The sequence below is a fragment of the Zootoca vivipara genome, chromosome 6, assembly GCF_965207765.1.
Source record: "Zootoca vivipara chromosome 6, rZooViv2.hap1.1, whole genome shotgun sequence".
NCBI lineage: Eukaryota > Metazoa > Chordata > Lepidosauria > Squamata > Lacertidae > Zootoca > Zootoca vivipara.
In genome coordinates this window covers 81,121,650-81,141,496 of record NC_142589.1, presented here as the reverse complement: position 1 = coordinate 81,141,496, position 19,847 = coordinate 81,121,650, and the positions used below count along the sequence as shown (strand labels likewise).

At 45.7% G+C, this 19,847-nt stretch overlaps 1 protein-coding gene across 3 annotated transcripts in view; it reads right to left on the bottom strand.

Annotated features, from left to right (window-relative positions):
* Window positions 1–19,847, bottom strand: part of PAK4 (p21 (RAC1) activated kinase 4) — a 76,712-nt gene that overhangs the window by 37,182 nt on the left and 19,683 nt on the right. Inside the window, exon 1 of one of the 3 annotated variants that reach the window (XM_060275470.2) lies at window positions 9,844–10,096. The exons of the other annotated variants lie outside the window; for them this stretch is intronic. The gene's annotated coding sequence lies outside the window, so the exon portion shown is untranslated. Of the gene's footprint in view, window positions 1–9,843; window positions 10,097–19,847 lie in introns of those variants that run through there. 3 annotated transcript variants of the gene reach the window in all.

Sequence of the window (19,847 nt, the reverse complement as noted above, 5' to 3'; positions counted from 1 at the left end):
GAAGGTGATTGGGCCGCATCTGGCCCCCGGGCCTTAGTTTGGGGGGCCCTGCTTTAAATAAACGGAAAGCCTCAAAGCAGCAAAACACCAAGTACACAAGCTGACCACAGCTCAGCAAATCACCATTTCTAACGTTTTCTACCTGTCCTTTAAACTTAGCCAACACCTCTCTCAGCACCTTGCAATTAAAATAACCTGTTTACATGAATGAGACATGAGCACCCAGGATCAAAGAGAAATTAGCCAGTGTGGTGTAGTGGTTCGTGTGTTGAACTGGGACATGGTTGACCAGGGTTCAAATCCCCTGTCGGCCATGAAGCTCTCACCGGGTGATGCTGGGCCATTCACACTGCCTCTCAGCCTAACCGCCCTCACAGGGTTAAATAACAAGTAGCCACAAACTAAAAATACTAGCTGTGTGCAACCCCCACAGTGGTTGAACCCGTACACACAATCTCTGGTCATGTGACCACCATTTAGGCCCAATGAAACTTGCTCTACTGGCCCCCTGTTGACCCGGACAAATGGCAAAGGGAAAACATTGCTTGGGGGCCCCTTTGTACTGTGGGAAAAGCCAGGAAGGAACCACACCACTATCCCTTAAGGAGTGTATTAGCAATTTCACACCATTTGCATGGCGTTCCCCACATGCGCTGTCTAAACAAAGACAGAATTGTATCTGGAAGTGAAAGAAGCCCTCAGCCACTCCTGCTACAAGATCAACATATGAAGCATGAGGGGGAAAGACAAAGACAAGTCTATTATCTGTTTGCATGCCCAGCCCACCTCTCTTATAACCCTTCCGCCACCACATGCCCCCCCCCATGCTTCTGTGGATCATTCTGGAGGGGTGACCTAATGTAACAAGGCAATCCAGGATCGGAAAGGGGTATCCTCCCTTCTCCCGTCCCTCCGACCCATCCCAGTCGATTGGCAGAGGATCCATGAGGGAATCTGGCCTGCTGGAGCTCCACAGAAGAGCTCTGGGTACGTTTGCCCTCAAGTCCCACCGCTGGCTGACCTCAACAGGTCACAAGGCTTGCTTTGAAACATGCTTGTGTGGGTCTTAATGAGAAGAACTAACTACGGTAGCACTCAATCCACACCCATGCTTCAGAAACAAAGTACAGTGGTACCTCTACTTACGAATGTTTCTACTTAGGAATGGAGCTCCGTCCGCCATCTTGGATGCGGTTTAGATAGGATTTTTTCTACTTACGAATTTTTAGATAGGGTTGCTTCTACTTACGAATTTTTTCTCCCAATGCATTCCTATGGGATTTGACTTACAATTTTTTTCGACTTACGAATGTGCGTTCGGAACGCATTAAATTCGTAAGTAGAGGTACCACTGTATTTATTTGCTGCCCTACCTGCCTTTGTGGAAAGTGGGCTGGTTCCTGTTTCCCTGGCATTTCTGGCTGCCTGTGCACTAGCAGCAGGAATGGAGAAACCTGCAGCCCTCTCTGGATCTTGCTGGACTACAGTTCCCATAATTCTTGACCACCAGCCATGCTGGCTGGGGCAAATGGAAATTAGAGTTCAGCAACTTGTGAATAGCTGTGATTCCTGCACTGCAGGGGGTTGGACTAGATGGCCCTTGGGGTACCCTACAATTCTATCATTCTAGAGCTGATCTTGTTTACGGCACTATTGCAAAGGAGCACTGTTTTCCTCTTCAGTCCACCTTGAGCATATTCTTCCCTTTGAAGTTGAGGCGCCCAGCATCATGGCGGTGTCAGGTGACTGGCAGGTGGACAGACCCACCCATCAAAAGTGGGTCAGGGTTGGGGGAAGATCAGGATCCACCCTGTAGCCCAGGTTTTCCCACATGATTTAAGATTAAAGCTCCAGGCAATATCAGATCCCTCCACTCTCCACTTTTGGATGAGCCTAGCCCTCATTGGAATGCCACAAAAGGAGCAGGAGAGAATCATATCAGAAATGCCCAGAGGCTGATGAAAATGTAGATTGCCAGAGCCTCTTGGAAGAGGACAGCGATACACCCAGGCAATGGCCAGTGTGAAGGAAAATTCCTCCTGACCCCAGATGCTGATGTGTCAGAAAATGCAATAAACTACATTATAAAATGGAATTTTAAAAAAAGCTTAAGCAAAAGAAATGCAGTAATATTTTCAGTCTCCAGGTGATGCTGGAAATATTCCAATCCCTGTATTCCTATGACACATTCAGTGTGCTTTACAATCCTGATGAGATTTGCCCCGAATTGACTCTGGCGTTCCGTTCATTAAAAGGGGAGAAATTCTCCACGTTTTGCACCAAAAGAAGGAGACACACAGTTTCTACTGCAGAAAAAGTAAGCTGGAATTAAAACCATTAATGGGGGTGATGGGAGACGGAGTAAAAGTCTAACTACCACTGAATAAGTTGATTCTGGAAACTGGGATGTAGTATATATCAATTGCTCAGGCAGACAAGGTTGCCATGAGTAGAGCGTGGGCTAGAACACCATTTTCAGTTTTTGTCTATAATCAAGCTATATATAAATTTTATGAAATAAATAAATGCTGAGTGAGGTCCTTCCTATTTTTTATTCAAATGAAGAAGCAAGTCTGGTAAGAAAAAGGCAGATAGAAGATCCCCTATTGAAAAGGTAGCTGTTGTTGTTGCATATATTTGCCACCTTTTTCTCCTTGGAGCTCAAGTACTTCTGCCATTACAGTGGTACCTCGGTTTAAGAATTTAATCTGCTCCGGAAGTCCGTTCTTAAACCGAAACCGTTCTTAAACCGAGGCGCGCTTTCCCTAATGAGGCCTCCCACCGCCGGTGGCCTTCCACCGTTCGGATTCCATTCTTAATCCGAGGTAAAGTTCGCAAACCGGGACACTACTTCCGGTTTTGCAGAGTTCGTAAACCGAATCGTTCTTAAACAGGACTGTTCTTAAACTGAGGTACCGCTGTACTTGGTGCCTGGTGAATATGGGTTAGCCAATAGCGATCCTCCCAGAACATAAGGTAAAAATAATTAATTTAGAATATTTTTACTCCGCCTCACTCATCTTACTTGTTGCATTTTATTATTCTATGACTTAAAAGAGATTTTTTGACATACTGTAAAACAATTTTCTTGCTGTGCAATGAAAACATATTGTTGTTGGCGTCCGTCTGCCTTGGGAGACAATGGAGTGTGCCTCTAGGGGTGAAGTCAAACTGCTGTGTTAGCATCACTGAAGTGACTTCCCTGGGGCGCAAGCCTGGGCAGTGTGTCTGGAGGTCCTGGGCTGCCCAGATGACATTACCCCCCTCTCGGCCTCACTCATGGGGTCCAAAGGAAAGCAGAGCAGTGCATTTGGCTGCAGGAGTTGCCGGAAGGAGGAGTACAAGGTGCCATCCAACTGTCTTTTGAGGAAATCCAGCAAAATATTAATACTACACAGCGGGGGTGGGGGGGAGACTTCATTAAATGGTCAAACAAAAAATTTCCCTTTCCAGGTTTTGCACCCTCTCAAAAAGGGCAAAACCCTTTTTGCCCTGGGAACTTTAACTCCCAGAATAACTTCAGCAGCAATCTTCATGGCTGAGCAGTTTTTAAGGGGATGCACAAAGCCGAGTCCCAATACATTTAAGCAACTAAAGACCGATTGCCACCCAGTTTCCAGAGATTTTTTTTGGGGGGGAGGTTAAGTTCAGAGCTAACACTTTTTTTCATTTTTGCCACCTCTGCAAAGGGACCTACAAGTACATACAGTATTTGCTGAAGGAGAGGAGAAGGTTAAATTACTCTCCAAGGGCCTACCCCCCCACTAGCCACATCCACCAACCTTAACCTAGGTCAAATTCCCTTTATCTCCCTGCCTTGTTTAATTAGTCAGCCATAAACCAACACTTTTTCACAGCCCTGGATAAGCAGAGGAGCAGAGCAAGCACACCCACGTCCACTAGCACACACCAGCACACACCCAGCAGTTAATATCTTGCCACTGGCTGAAAATATAACCACCACCTTAAAAAAAAAAAAGACAGCGAGAGAGAGAGAGAGAGAGAGAGAGAGAGAGAGAGAGAGAGAGAGAGAGAGAGGGAGACTGGAAGAGACTGACAAAACTAGTTTCTTCAGGATCAGATATAAACTGGTTCTGTGGTGCAGCTTTTTAAAAAGAAGTTGGAACACTGTGTATTTGTACGGCTGAGTTACAACAACAGCGTCAGCACACAGGCATTGTGTGAAAAGGATTCTAAGACCATCTGCAGAGATACAAAGGAAACCCCTACTGGGCATGCAACCATAATGTTTTAGAAACATTTGCGGCCCCCTGAAATTAACCTGCTCACAACACCTTTGGGAACTGCTTTAGAGCAAGGAGGAACACGGGCCCACCTGGATCAGTGCTGCCTTGTCTACAAGAACTAGCAGTGGCTTTCCAGGGTTCAGGTGGGATCTTTCACAGTTCTATGGAGACTGATTATGAGACCTTCCACACACAAAGCATACAGTCTACAGACTCTACACTTAGAGATGCAAAAACCCTCTTCTGGGATGAGTGAAATGCTATTATTATTATTAGTAGTAGTAGTAGTAGTAGTAGTAGTATACTGTCCTATACCCGCAGGTCTCAGGGTGGTTCACAAGATAAAATCACAAAATAAAAACACAAAACACAAAATCAAGATAAAAACAAAAAGGACATTGGATGTCAATTAGCCAAAGGCCTGGTTAAAGAGGAACATTTTTGCCTGGTAAACAAGGTTTTACTCATTGAAAAAAAACATGTTGCCCAAAGACTTTTATGCAAGAATCTACAGCATCAACGTGTAAATTCCTGTGTCTACTATGTAAACATAAATGAAATTCAAGATGTTCTAGATCAGGCATCCCCAAACTGCGGCCCTCCAGATGTTTTGGCCTACAACTCCCATGATCCCTAGCTAACAGGACTAGTGGTCGGGGAAGATGGGAATTGTAGTCCAAAACATCTGGAGGGCCAAAGTTTGGGGATGCCTGTTCTAGATCCAGAAATGCTGCCATCTTCACAAGAAAGAAAGAAACGCCACAATTGTTATATATTAATAAATAGCCATAAGAAATGAACACAGTGCTTGCTTTTTTACCATTTACACTTTGAATTGATTCAGGCACAAGCATCTGAAAAAACTGTAGTAGATCTCAATTCACTTTTGACGCCCCTCCATCTGAAATGCCATTCTTGGTCTTGCCCTGAATGTAGTATTGCCACCCTAAGTTCGGCTGATGACATACTGTATAATGTTTACAACCCATGAAACTTGAGTTCTTTGAATGGTTTAGAGGTGGCACATGAGGACAAAAGGGCTCTGTGCCTTTAACAGATATGTGGCAGGCAGAAATTAAACAGGGCAAGCTTTTTCTAGTATGAAACAATTATAGGGAAAGTGTCACTGGCTGACATTCTGTAGAGTTGTGTGACTCCAGATTTATTTTGGGGCACTCCACCCCACCTGCAAACAAGGGTACAAAATTGCACATGACATAAAGTCTTCTTTAGTGAGTACAGCAGAGGGCCCAATCCACATACAGTACGTGGGCCCCCCCAAAATCCTGTTGGCAGCCCAGTGAAAGGGGAAGCTTCAGTTACTGGGTTGATGTCGGTCAGGTTTCCACAGTAAAGCCTAAGGCAACAATAGGTTTTCAAAAAAAATCTGAAATGGAAAAATTGATGGAAAGATTTCTGGGGTAAATCTGCATAGGGTAATTTTCCATGCCCTATACCAGTGATTCCCAGTTGGTGGTCCCCAGAGGGTCTGTGTAACCCACCCAGGGGGGTCCATGACACCATTCACATAACAAATACCACAATAGAGGTATCAACATTTTCATAAGTAGGGGGTCAATGGCTTGGCTTTTCAAAAACAGGGGGTCTACAGTACTTAGCTAATTGGGAACCACTGCCCGATAGTTATTTAATTCAGCATGCTTATTCTCCTTGTAATTCTTTTTTTTTAAAGAGGCTACAAATGATGGAATGCCAAATGTCATTTTTAAAACTGTTAGGCTTGCCATTTGGCATTCCATCATTGCTAATTATTTTATGAAATGGAAATTCTCCCACAGAAAACTTTCTGCCCTACATCCCTGGATGTAGGCACCAGACAACCCTCAGAGAGCATCTTGCACCTGGCTTCCACTTGTAGCCTGAGGAGTTCACTAGGTGTTCCACTCCCAGCACAAGACTGTTCTTCCACAGTGTAGTGACTTTGTGAAGTGACTTTTATGCCACCCCAAAGTGGCAGCAGCGTGAAAAATTCTCAGGACAGTTCAAGGTAGAAGTTGATCGGCTCTAACTTCTGAGCACATTCCTGCTATCCAATACAAGAACACTAGTCATTGGAGTCCATGCACAGGTAACCGCGAGGCTAGATTACAGCAGTGTGCTCCATGAGGGGCTGCCCTAGGGTCTGGTTTGGAAACTCCAGCTGGTGTTCTCTGAGGCCAAACTGCTGATGTGGACACTAGGTCGAGAACATGTGGTCATTAAAGCATCTGCACTGTCTGCCCATCTACTACAAGGCCAGGTTGAAGGTTCTTGTATTGATTTGCAAAGCTATTAACAACTTAGGTCCTGGGTATTTCAGGGAGTGCCTGAACCCTTATATCCCAGCTCGATCACAAAGCTCATCTGCAGGAGCCACCAGCCATCTCTCCGCCGGCAGGAATGGCGGACCTGTTTTCCATCTCTCTGACCTTCGTAAGGAATTTGGCGGTTGCTAGGGGAGTAAATGGCAACCCCCTACCCTCTCCGGGGGTTACGGAGAGGGGCCGCTGGCCCGCGATGCCCCCAGACCCACTCCGACTGTTTTTGGAGTGGGGGGAGCTTGGGCTGAGCACTTACGACGGCCAGGACTCCCGGACGCTAATCTGCATGGCGGGGATTTCCATGGTTAAAGAAGATAATTAGGCTTAAATCTATGGACATACTTCAGAAGGAGGGGAAGAAGCGCTGTTTACTGCTGAGAATTTTATGCTGCTGAGCGAGAGGAGTCAAAGAATGTACGGCATCTGGAAGAAGGATTGATGGGGACGGAGCGATAAGGGAAGCAAGTTTTTATTTTTTCTTCATATTGTTGCCTCGTATCTTCCCGGACGCGATGTCCTGGCTTGTTTGGAGTGAAAGAGAAGCAAAAGACTGTGTGAGTTGAACTTTATAGCTTTGTTACTGAGCATATTTCTTAAAGATGTGAAGTTGCCGATGAGAAAAGCCCCCCCCTAGTCAGACGGAAGGAGTTCTGGACGCGTTCGGAGGATTTATGAGCTGTGACGCACTTTAAATTGGAGCAGCGACCTGAAGCTAAGTTCAGCTATAGGGCAAGGAGATCCATTAATTTACCAAGAGTTCATGGTTGGATGTTTGGGTCTCCTGCCTGAAAAAGATGTAAATTCTATAAAGATAAATAAATCGTAAATCTTCATGGCTATGAGAGAAAATGAAAGTGATTTGAGCCTTTTAAGATGGCGCTGCTACTCCGTCGCAACAGGGAGCTCCACTAAGAAGATTTATGGGGAGGCTGGACTGATTAACTCACACAGGAGAAAGAACATCTGTGAAACTTCGTTTGACATTTATCTCAGCAGCTGGAACAATCGGATGAAAGTGGAAAACATCTAGGTGACTGTAAGGGGAAGATTTGGAATATTATGAGCTTGGAGGACGATTTGAACTTTAGAAATAAGACGGCAGTGGACAGTTGCGAGGAATTCCCAATTTCTTGAAGCATGGGAACCCAAAAATAAATTATTTAGATGATTTGGCATAACATTCGGTTTGATTGATATATATATGTGTATAATTTGAAATATTGAATGTGATATAATTGGTTTTAATTGGAAAATTAATAAAAAAAATATATATTTTTTTTTTTTTTTTTTAAAAAAAAACCACTCTGGGCAGCTTACGGCACATAAAAAATGGTAAAGCATCAGACATTAAAAATGTCCCGATACAGGGACTGAGATGTCTTCTAAAAGTCAGATAGTTGTTTCTTTCCTTGACAACTGATGGGAGGCCATTCCACAAGGCGGACAAGAAGGACCTCTGTCTGGTTCCCTGAAACCTCACTTCTCACAGGGAGGGAACTGCCAGAAGGCCCTCAGCGCTGGACCTCAGTGTCCAGACTGAAGGAGTATACTCCTTCAGGTATACTGGGCCAAGGCTATTTAGGGCTTTAAAGGTCAGCACCAACACTTTTAATTGTGCTTGGAAATGTACTGGGTACGTAACAATAAACAGGTGCCAAACGCAAATACAGTATTAGGTAAGCTTGGATGTTTCAACATGTTTAGATTTGTTTAGTAAACACAAGTAAAACAAACATGCTAAATTAGATCACACATGGGCATCAGAAAAAATTCTAATAAAAATTTCCCAGAAAACCCATAGCTACCAAGCATCAGCAGGCAGCTCCTTCTTGCAACACTACCCTGCCATTAGCACCCTGCTCAGCCAGTCCCCTTTTTTTGGGCTCAATAGTGGAATTTTCATTCTTAGCAGAGGCCTATTCAAAAGCAGCAGCATTTATGCACCACACTGCTGCAGGCAAAGCATGGGGGGAAGGGAGAAAGAAAAGCAAGAGAACGCTCAGCTCTTGGTAGGCAGGGAATGAAAGCTGCAAATTGCATATAAATAGCTGCACGCTACAATTCTCATCTTGAGGTCTCCTAGTGTGGAACACAACAACCTGGAGCCAGGGATCCCCACTTTCTTATGCACTCTCTCTGCCAAAGCTGAAGGGTGGATTCTTGCTACTACAAACATGCTACTCCCAAGCCCTCTGTGGTCCCCATTTTCTCTCTCTCCCACCCCTCTTCTTGCTACATCCTCACCAAAGACATTCAGGAGTCCAGCCTCACCACTCCAAGCCGCCTGAAGGTCTACTTTTCCTTTGGATACCCCTGATGCCACAAGCTCCCTCACAGAATATTTCCCCATTGCTTCCCCTCTTTCTTCCCTCATTCCCCCTCAAGACGCACCTTTTGCATAAAGCTCTTGGCAGAACTCCTCCATCTCCATACCCCACAGTAACTAGGCTTACGTACACAGAACTGAAATATGAAATAACCGTACACAGCTCCCTGCTGGCCCCAACTCCATTTCCCTCCCCTTTCTCCGTTTAATTGTAAACTCCTTGGAGCAACCACACACTTGAGTTTTGCAATGCTGATAAATTGAGTCTGGTCCTGAGCAAACTGGGCAAGGGGATATAGGTTTATACCCAAAGGCACTTTGAAGTTTGCATTATTATTATTGGGGCCTTTTATCTCCACAGCCCTTTCCTAAGCCCAAAGGCTTAGAAGTACAGGAGCAGTTCACCAACTCTTAACACGCAGCCTCACCCATTTGGCCACTGCCTCCCCACCTCCCCAGCCTTACAGGCTGCAGTCAACTGGGCGGTGCAGACATCTAACTCAAGATTATTTGACCGTGAAGTTAGACTACTTTTTGACTGTCAAAATGCCCTTCCCTGCCCTCAGCCTCTAGGCAACCATTTCAGAAATGGGTGAGCAACTCTCTTGTTAAACCTGCAACACTAGATTTCCATTCTAAAAAGTTTTCTCCAGAAGCTTTTTTGCAAAAGAGAAAATTCTGCAGAAAATTGAAATTAAATGCACAAAGAAAGAGGCCACCCTGAAAATAGAGCCTCTCCCTTTTCGCCGCTTTGTGTGCCTCTTCCGAGTTGAGCAGCTTCCACCAGAGGTCAATGCCCTGCTTGAACACACTGGGGTTTTTGGGGGGGGAGTGGGGGTAAGGGGAGAGCCTGGCATCCCCCTCGCTTGCCCAGCATGGACAGGGATCCCACCCTTCCTGAAAGCGCCCGGTGGGGGAGGGGGAGCAACTGGCCAGCAAGTTCACTTACCTCCACCATCGCTGTACTTCCTGAAAAGTCAGCCACAGGGTGCTGGAGAGGAATAAATCACACGGCAGAGTAGAGGGTGGGCGGACAGGGTGGGAGAGAGAACGATTCTCCTCTGGAAGAGGAGATTGGATTTTTCTTCTCTGCCCAAGAGAGGAGAGTCAGTTGGTTTCCCTGACTAGGAGACACTTGATCCGGGTAGGGACGCACACACTTGCACACACTCCTTCGCTTGGCTGCTACACACAAGTTTCCTGACGTTGCAAGGCCAGAAGCTCCACCCCACCCTCCCCTCCCTTCCCAGCACTCTGAACTGGGTGAAAGGAGGGGAAAGGCAGCAGCACTGCCCTCACTGGAGGAGTGAGGCAGCGACACCCAAAGAGGAAGATGTGAAAAGGCGAAGGAAACTTTGGGGTTAGCCTGGTGCCGTTTCGGGCCTCTTGATGCATTCAAAGGGAAGGGGCCAAGATTATTTGTAGGAAAGGGTCCCCCTTAACAGCAGCAGCATTTGCAAAATGAGCTTCGAAAGCCTCTTGGTTTTAAGGGTGTGGGGTGGCGACCCAGGAAGGGAAAGATGAAGGGAAAACACTCTGCACATGCTCAGAAGTAAACACTACAAGTACAAAATTTAAGATTGAGGGCGTAAAGTTGCTTTCAGTTCACCCTTCGGGGGGGGGGGGGAAGCGACTAATGAATAAAAATGATGTGCCCAGAGCCCAACCCCAACATTTGGGTCTAGCGCAATGCAACGACAGTGAGGTTTGACTCAAGATTAGGCTCCATCGCAGAGTGGGAAAAGTGGGTGCCCTCACACCCTGGGCTTTGAATACATCTGTGGGAGAGACTGGGATGTGCAGATGTGCGAACAGGAAATGCAGGTGTGCAAATGGCAGAGCCATTCCCAAACGACACACTCGAGCTCAGTCTTTCTCTCCTATCTCACCCCTTACTATGGCGCTTGAAATGTCAAAATGCCGTTCACTGGACTCAGCACACACTTCACACTCAATGCCCGTTACCAAACAAGGTGGGAAAGACACAGCTATCTAGAAAATCACCCGTCCTCATCAATTGCCTCATCAGGTTAGAACATCCAGGACGCTGCCAACTATACTGTCACTTGATCTTTGTACACCTTTCTATGAACGTGGAGTTTCAATCAAGCGGCATTTCCTTTTTCCTCCAGCTGTTATCTCCAGGGGGAAGTTGGCACCTTTCCCCAGGACACAAAAGCGCCTGCCTGTTATCTACTCTTTCCTCCCCACCATCTTAAAACATAATCTCCCTCCTTCTTTACTTATATTGATTCAAATGGACACAGATCTACAGCAACCTCCCACATCTTGGGAAGCTGGTAACCCTACTCTGCTCTGGGACACAGATCCAATAGAACGGGGACTTTGGACCCTCCCATCCTCTCATAGTTTCACTTGGCTGGGTTACCAATACTGTACTGTACTAGGACTGAAAGCTATCAGAGGCAAGGAAAGGAGCAGCCTGAAGTTTGTGGAATTGAAGAAACCAAAGCCAGGGGAAAATATGCCAGTCAGTTACAAGTTTCCAATTTTAAGCTTGTAACTGTTTTCAGAGATACAATATTAAAGAACCCACCTCAACTTTTTGATTAACACAAGCCACAGAAAATCAGAATGGGTTTTATCTATAGCAAGGAGATGGACATTCTCACAGAGAGATACGAAACCTGAGATTCAGAAGCCAGGTAGAGTGAGTAAAAAAATTTTTTTTAAAAAAAATGGAAACCCTGGCCTATGCACAATGTCCAGGGCAATGGGTTTTAAGTATGCAGAAGCAGTCATCTTTAGCAAAGGAATCATTTTTTTTAGCACTACTTCGCCAGTGCCTTTAAAGAGTTTGAGATATATCCTGTCCTATGGAGGAAAGTAACAAGGTCTCTAGGCTCAAAGGAACATAAAACATGTACTGTACTGAGATCTGTTCACCATCCAGCTAATGGCTCTTCCCTGGGGGGTGTCCTCTCTTATATACCTTATATACCCCTGCTGGGGAGAGAGGCCAAGTTCTTGGCCTGCTGGGGACCCGGCATCAGAACTTTCTGCACGTGTTAGAAATGCACAGGCACTTTTAAACCACACAGAACAAATGAGGTTTTATGGTACAAACAACTTATCCAGATTTCCTAAGAGGCACAAATTCCCCTAAGCCCCAGCCTGTGCCTTGAGATGTATCAGGGTTTCAAAGGATTTCCCTGCTCGGCTTCCTCCACCCCCCCCCCCACCCCCGGTAATGACTCGAGGCTGCTATGATTTCCTTGTTATTGTTTCTTCTGGCAGCTCTTCCATCTGCCAGATTCTGGTTGTGTTCGAGCCTGTTGGCATGCCATGATCTTGCAGAAGAGAAAGGGGTTAACAGAAAGAGGGACTGTAGCCAGAAGGAACTTGAGGGAGAAAAGCACACAGAGGTTTCCGCCTGCAGCCAATGAGGCGGCAGCGTTTTGAAACAAGGATGGCCAATCAGGTGCCGCATCTGCTGGTTCAACATCAAAAGGGAAAAGGGGGTTCAGGGAAAAGGACAACATAGTGGTAAATCCTGAGATGCCCATCGAGGAACACCGAGGAACACAGGAGTGCAATTCAAAAGAAGAAAGCACTCAGGTGTTCCCTAACCACCACCCCGTGTTGCAAAGTATCACCAAGGAAAGAATGCCATTTATGCCTTGCAGAACCCTCCATGTGCAATTCAGGAGGCGAGTCCACGAGCTGCTTAGGTAGCAACGTAAGCTCAAAACACTGGTTTAGATCTCCAGATGGCTATACTCCCCTTACTCCGCACAAAGTGGCAGAAACTGTTTAGGGCTTTAAAGGTTAACAACATCACCTTGATTTGTGCACAGAATGCAAAATGTCGACACACACCCCTCTCCCACCCAAACCCTTCATCAATAGGTCTCAGGGTGCTTCACAAGATAAATGCATTTAAAAAAAATATCTCAGCAATCATTACAACCACTCCATAAAGGGAGTCTGCATCCCCTGCAGTGTGTGTCTGACCAGTATTCCAGCTCTGACCTGAATCAAGAGGTGGGGTACAACAGGTCTCTGTCTGGAAAGAGCAAGTCTGAGCCAAGGAATATCCAAGCGATTCCAGATTTGCCCCATCACATAGCAGAGGAAATGCACAACCTCAAAAGCATCTGTAAGGACGAGCCATTCAGGTAAGTGGCCAATTAACAGCTGTTGGATTCCAGGCATGGGCAAGGAGTTCCCCCAGCTTATTTTTAATTGCCCCATAGAAAGTATACCAGCAAGGGAGACTTAAGGGACACACCCATCTTCATAACAGGGATCTTCCTTGTCAAAGCTAAACACTACATCACACTGGCTCAACCCTATCCGGTCAGTGGTATCCAAGCAACCAGACTAATTTGGCTCAATGGCTTCCATTCCATTCTTCAGGACAATTCTGGGTGGAGCAATTTACCTGTGGAGACTGACAAAGACCTTTTTCTTAGCCACTAACCCTGCCCCCTTTCCACTGAGTGGGCAGCCACAAGAGCTGGCTTACGAAGCCAACTCTAAACAGGTACGTTAACCTTTTACACTCCAGCCCTACTAAAAACACTGTCAGCTGAAACTTTAGGGGAGTTGGGTCGGCATTCTGATCTTCCAACTCACGCCTCCAAATTGCAAGCAACACGATGACTCAACTTCTAGTCATCAACATTGCGAGGGGCTGAAACCAGCAGGTTTCCTGGTCCTCCTCCTGACAGGTGCAAGTCTCAGGCAGCTCACCGGCCAATTCACCAGGGCTGAGTCAACTAGGTTCTGCATAGCACAGAGGTTTTTAACCTTTTTGAGTCAATGGCTCCCTTAACCAACTACATTCTTTCTGCGGCACCCCAGGAGCCCAGTTACACCACCCCTTGCCTGCAGAGCTGGCAGCCTCTCACTCTTTTTCAAAAGCCCTCCCTTGTGGAGTGTTCTCTCAGCCTCCACTCCTCTCCCCTTGGGAGTCTCTGAGCTCTCCCCCCCCCCGCCGCCGCCTCCTCAAAGGGAGGTGTTTCCCAGAGACACCATTCACCTGTGGAGCTTATAGCCAGCGCTGCTGCAATAAACAGCTGTGCAAGCCTTTGGCAGGCAGAGACGTAAGGGAGTGAAGGAAAGAGGGACAGAAGCACCCCTGACCATCATTCAAGGCACTGCAGGGTACCACAGCACACTGGTTTAAAACCACTGGCACAGCACTTCCTGATCCCTCCCTGAATCCTCTAATCCAAACTCTCCTGCAAGCTCACTCAGCTCTACTCCTTCTCCAAAAGGACCAACAAAAATGCCATTTACACGACCCACAATTCCAAATGAGGCGAAATCCAAATTTAACCTAATGTTAAGAGTTTGGGGAAATAGGCTGCATGCCAGACCCCCTCTAATCCCTGGATCCCTCAAGGGCTGAAAGCTAATCAAGCCTTCTAATTCCGAAAATAGCCAGGATGGCTTCCCGGTGAGATGATGGGGGGTCAAGGGGCTCCATGTGACCCTGCAAATGGGCTGGGGCCCCTCCCTTAACAGACAAAGCCAGAGTTTGGAGTAGAGAGTTTTGCAGTGATGCGACCTAGAAGTAAAGCAGCAAGCTAGAGAGCGAGCCAGAGCAACGTTTGAGAGCAAACTTTGATTTCTGTTTGAATCCAAGGCTGCAAGATGGGAGAAGCAAGGCTCCCCCTTGGTGTGTTAATGCTCTGAACCGCTCCATCGCAGGTCCAGGTAAAGACACCACTGTCCCTGCTGTACCTCATTTCCAAAAGGAAACATGAACCCTGGGTTAGTGCCTGGGGCCCCTGGTCTCGTGCACTGCTTGGAGATTGGGATGGCGCAAATGGGCTTCGTGTTCTTGCCACGAATCAAGACGCAACCGATTTGGCCCCAAGGATTCTGCCAGCTCTCTTCCAAGTTGTGCAGTAACTAACTTCCTACTGCACAAGAATCACAGAAAAAGGCACAGGGGCCCTTAGCGATGGCAGAAAGGGCAAGGAGGAAGGAATCGGCTTTGGGCTCATTTGAGCTCACTGCACAGGCATTTGGAAGCTTACACAGTACCAGGGAAGGTCATTCCGGAAGCCCTCTTGTGTTTTAAAAGGGCTTCCACCCTTAGGTCTCTTTATACATTGGGCTTAATTAGAATGTTCTCACTGAAGACGGTTCTAATTAAACCCAAAACAATTAGGAGCTGTTAGCACCAGTCAGAGAAGCAAGTAGCCGAAAGATGCGTCATGCCACACAAGTGTGCTCCTCCAGTCAAATGAGGGGCATGTATCATGAAGCGCCAGCGTTAGCCATTCCTTTGAGACACACACAAGGAAAGGACTTCAAAACCAAAGCACTTTTTGCCAACAAGAAACTGGACTTTGCCTTTGAAGCAGGTTCTGTTCAAGGATAAGTCAAGGTCAGCTTCCAAGTTGTTGCTTTTTAGAAAAAACAAAACAAAACACAGTGACAATTCACCTCCAACCTTAACAGAGAAACTCTCCTACAAGGTCATGCAAACCTGGACAAAACTCCCAACGGCAACGTTAAGATTTTTCTAAGCAATAAAGCAATCACAAATGAAATCAAAGTCCCTTTTCATTTACGTATAATCAATCTTAGTCTCTTGATGGCTTCCAAGAGGAATTTGCTGTAATGATGATTTTAATGCAGTCTGGCAGCAGACCATACCGCTAAGAACTAATTGTGTTGGGGGGGGGGGTTACGCGAAATCTATCCTTTCACTGGACAACACAGAGGTTGTGGGTTCTTTCTTTCTTTCCCCCTCCCAACCTCCCAAGAAAGATTCTGTTCTCAGAGTGATACCAAGTCCCTAAGGGTCTCCACCAGCAGAAATGAGATTGAAACCAAGTCTTACCTTCCTCGTGGGATGGGCGTGAAATGGCAACCTTTGCATTTTCAGTGACCACTGCCTGCAATTGTGCTGATGTAGTGGGTACAGAAGCCCCTTCAACTGGTACAGGGCTGGTGCCCAGCAGCCATTTCTGCATCTCTATGAGATTGTATTAACTATCTCATTAGCTTTTTCCCCTTTTGCCTTATTTGTACACTATTGTGTCTTTAGCCTAGTGATAGTGATGTTTGCTAATTTTTAATGCTATTACGAGCCACTTTGAGCTCAACTTGGTATTTTGGAAAAGCTAAATACAAATATTAAACCTAAACAAAACAGGAACAGTTAAAAACGAGCAGCAGAAACCATTCAACCCTGTCGAGTTGGGTCATGCAGCGAAAGCATTTCAGGACAGAGAAAGATCACTGGCAGGGATGGAGGGAAGAATGTTCAGAAAACAGACTTTTCCCCCTGCAGGTTGTTTGCAGGCCTCCTAAGCTTAATTTAGTCTCTCCAGCTGTTCCCCTACCAGCTTTGCTGTGCAAGAGCTCTCCATTTAGCTGGCCTCCTCTTGCTGCTTGAGAAGATAAACCGAAAGACCTGCCTGAAAGCAATTCAGGCAGACGTGGCAGCAGCCTGCCTAGGTGGGTCTTCGCAGAGCCTGCTTGAACCTAAACCAGTGTTCGAAATTAGCCAGGCACCAGGCACATTTTGCACCTGGTTATCAGTCATTTGCAACCGAGTGAAGGTGCCTGGATGCCAGGATGGTGCCTGACACCACCACCATCTGGAGGTGCCTGCCTGGAGATCCTTGGATCTTGACTGTTTTCACACACTAATACCACAGCATTATTTATCCGTTATATTTTATCTGCACAATCAGAATCAATTTCAGGAACCAAAAATTCATTCTCTGTGCAGCCTGAGCAGGAGCAGTGAACAATGTTATAGTGAATTGTTGTTGCTTGCCTTCCCTTACCCCACCCCACTGCCCTGCTCACAGTTGTGAATGGTCCATGTTACCATTAAGAAAAGGAAGTCAGAATAAGCCAATACAATGGTACCTCAAGTTTATGAACTTAATCCGTTCTGGAAGTCCGTTCTTAAACCAAAACTGTTCTTAAACCGAGGTGCGCTTTCCCTAATGAGGCCTCCCGTCACCGGTGCCCTTCCACCGTTCGGATTCCGTTCTTAGACGGAGGTAAAGTTCTCAAACCAAGACACTATTTCTGGTTTTGTGGAGTTTGTAAACCAAATCGTTCTTAAACTAGACTGTTCTTAAACCAAGGTATCACTGTCCCTGGATCAAGGGACTTTTCTTCTTTAAGTTCTCAAAGCCCTTAACCTAGCTCAAGGTTGTCATCTGAAGTAGACAGATGTTTAACTGATAATTAATCACAGTCAGTCCATCATTTGAAAAATAAGACTTGAGAGCTGTCTTTCTCCAAAATGGCAACTAGACATTCCATTTTGGCAACTGTAACTTTCGTTTACAGAGCCATTGGGCTCCAACTTATGTATCTGAGTTTCTAACACTGACCCAAACTGGAAAACATTGTGGTGAAAAGGAAATATATCCAAACTAAAGGTGTCTTTCATAAATGTGGCAAACAGGCATCCGGCACCAGATCAGGTAAGACTGGGAAAAGCAGCGCATTTAAAAATGCAAAAGTGCCAGCCATCTGCAAGTCTGTTCCTTTGAAAAATCTCAGGATTTCCTATGAAATAAATCTACACAGCTTAAAAAAAACAAACCAAGAAACCTTGCATAATGAATTCACACATAAAAGCTAAGACGTGAAAGAGAGAGGAAGCAGTGATTAGCTGCAGCCCAGATCTCAGGGCACATGAGGAGCTTTGTGGTGATGCTTCAAAACATAATCCTGGTTTGAGATGATCTGGGAGGCTCCCAAGATGATAAGGGTGAAGGGGAGGCACCATGTATGTGGCCTTCTCCCAGGTTCTCTGCAACGCAGCTTGTTTCGAGTCAACCATGGATGGTGAACCCAGAAATGAACTATGGCAGGATCAAAGTCTTGAATGATGCACACAAGAGCTTCGTGTGAACCGTTCTGTCTCCACCCCAAAACCCAAGGCATATGGCACCTTTCTGAAAACCTGCCACTCATTTGACAGGGCTTGGCGGACTGCATCCAAGGCCTGAAGGAGGAATTACAGCCAATGCTGCTACAACTTTCCAAATACTTTGTCACTCCCCTAAAACCCCCTGACAGGAGTCCTCTCACTGATCTTTTCATAGAACGGTATCGTTACGCTTCTCCAGCTTCTCCCAGGCGTCCACCCCTGTGTGCAGCCCACACATCGCACATCTGTTTTTAATCAGCCAAACAGAAATATTTGTGATGGGAAAGCAGGCACATCGTGCAGGGGGGAAGTAAGAGATAAAGGCTTCCCTGTGACATTAATGAGCAGAGGCTGAAGCTTCACAGGCCTGGGCTTCCACACATTCCTCAAGCGACTTCCTACCCAATTCTACAAAGATATACTTGACACCAAAGGATTCCAAAGTGCTCATTAATAAAGAACATCACAACCACCAGAGCCACCCCCGACAGGAAAGTAAAAATTAAAAGAGTTTAAAGGCATTATCTTGGCTCCCCTCACCCACACAACTGTTTGCATATGGCAGGAATAGTGAAACCGTGGCTCTCCAGATATTGTTGGACTACCATTCTCATCATCCGGAGCCACTGGCTGTGGTGGATGGGGACTACTGGGACTCCAACAACACCTGGAGAGCCACCCCAGGTATTTGTCATTCTATGTTATGGTGGGGGGGGGGAAGAGGGGCTCAAAAGCAAGTCCTGAACAGAGTTGCAATTTCTGCAACTGTGGGCCTTATGAACTTGGGCAACTAGCCTGCCTGCTCTTGAGGTGGGATAGCTGGAGATGCCGGTTAATCCACAATGCCTTACTTGCCCTTAGGTTTGTTTAAGTCATATCTGCAAGATGTAATAAAGGGAGACCACATTACTAGTGATGTTAAATTCTCGAGAATATTCTCGATTAATGAGAATATTAGAGAATTTTCATTTAAAATAGGAGAATATTCATTTTAATGCATTGAAAATGATATAATTTTAATACCGTACATTGAAAATGATATAATTAGTTAATATACTGTACATGTTTATTCATGGGTAAACTTGTTCAGATGGCAACCAAAAACTGTACAGATAATTTTATTCAATGGGGCAATGCTGTGAATTTGCATTCTTTGATTTTTTGCAACAAACTTGAAATTGAAAATTCAACGTGAATGATTCGATCACTAAGCTTGCCACTAACTGTATACTTACCATCAACTCTGAATTCTAATTAGGTTGCCAACTGCCAATGGTGAATGACACAATGCCCAGTAATGTAACTGGATCAAAAAAAAATCATTATTCATTACTTACACTGGCAACATCACAGCTTGACTTATTATTTACTAGATTTTTAAAATGTGGGTTGTAAAACTGGTTCTTACATTAAAATTTACAGTTTGTGGAAAATATTCTCTGGAGAATTTTCTAGCAGAGAATATTCTCACCTCACATCACCTATTCATTCCCATCCTGCTTACAAGACCTTTCCTACCAGCTCTCTAGACCAGTGGTCTTCAACCTTTTCAAACCCAGGGCCCCACACTTGAACGGTGCTGGTGCTCCTGTTGTAACCCACCTGACCCAGTAGGGGGTCCAAACACACCAGCTGAAGATTGTTAAACTATGGAACTCGCTTGCACAGGAGACAGTGATGGGCGCCAACCTAGATGGTTCTAAAAGATTGAGACAAATGATGAAGAGGGCTATTAATAGCTATTTGCCACGATGACTATGCTCTGCCTCCACAGTTGAAGCTTCCAAATAGCAGTTGCTGGAAAACACAGGAAGGGAGAGGGGCTCTTTTGCTCGGGTTCTGCTTTTGAGTATTTTGTCAGCCATTGTGATAACAGGATGTCAGACTAGATGGGTCATTGGTCTGATCCAGCAGGCTCTTCTGATGTTTGTAAGATCAGAGCTCTAGAAGAAATTATTGCTTCCCACAGGCCAGAACATGTCTGCTATATCCACAAATATAGTTCAAACTGAAATAGTGATTTGCACCAGGCTCCCTGTGAGCTTCAAGGTTCAGCAGGCTCTGCCCAT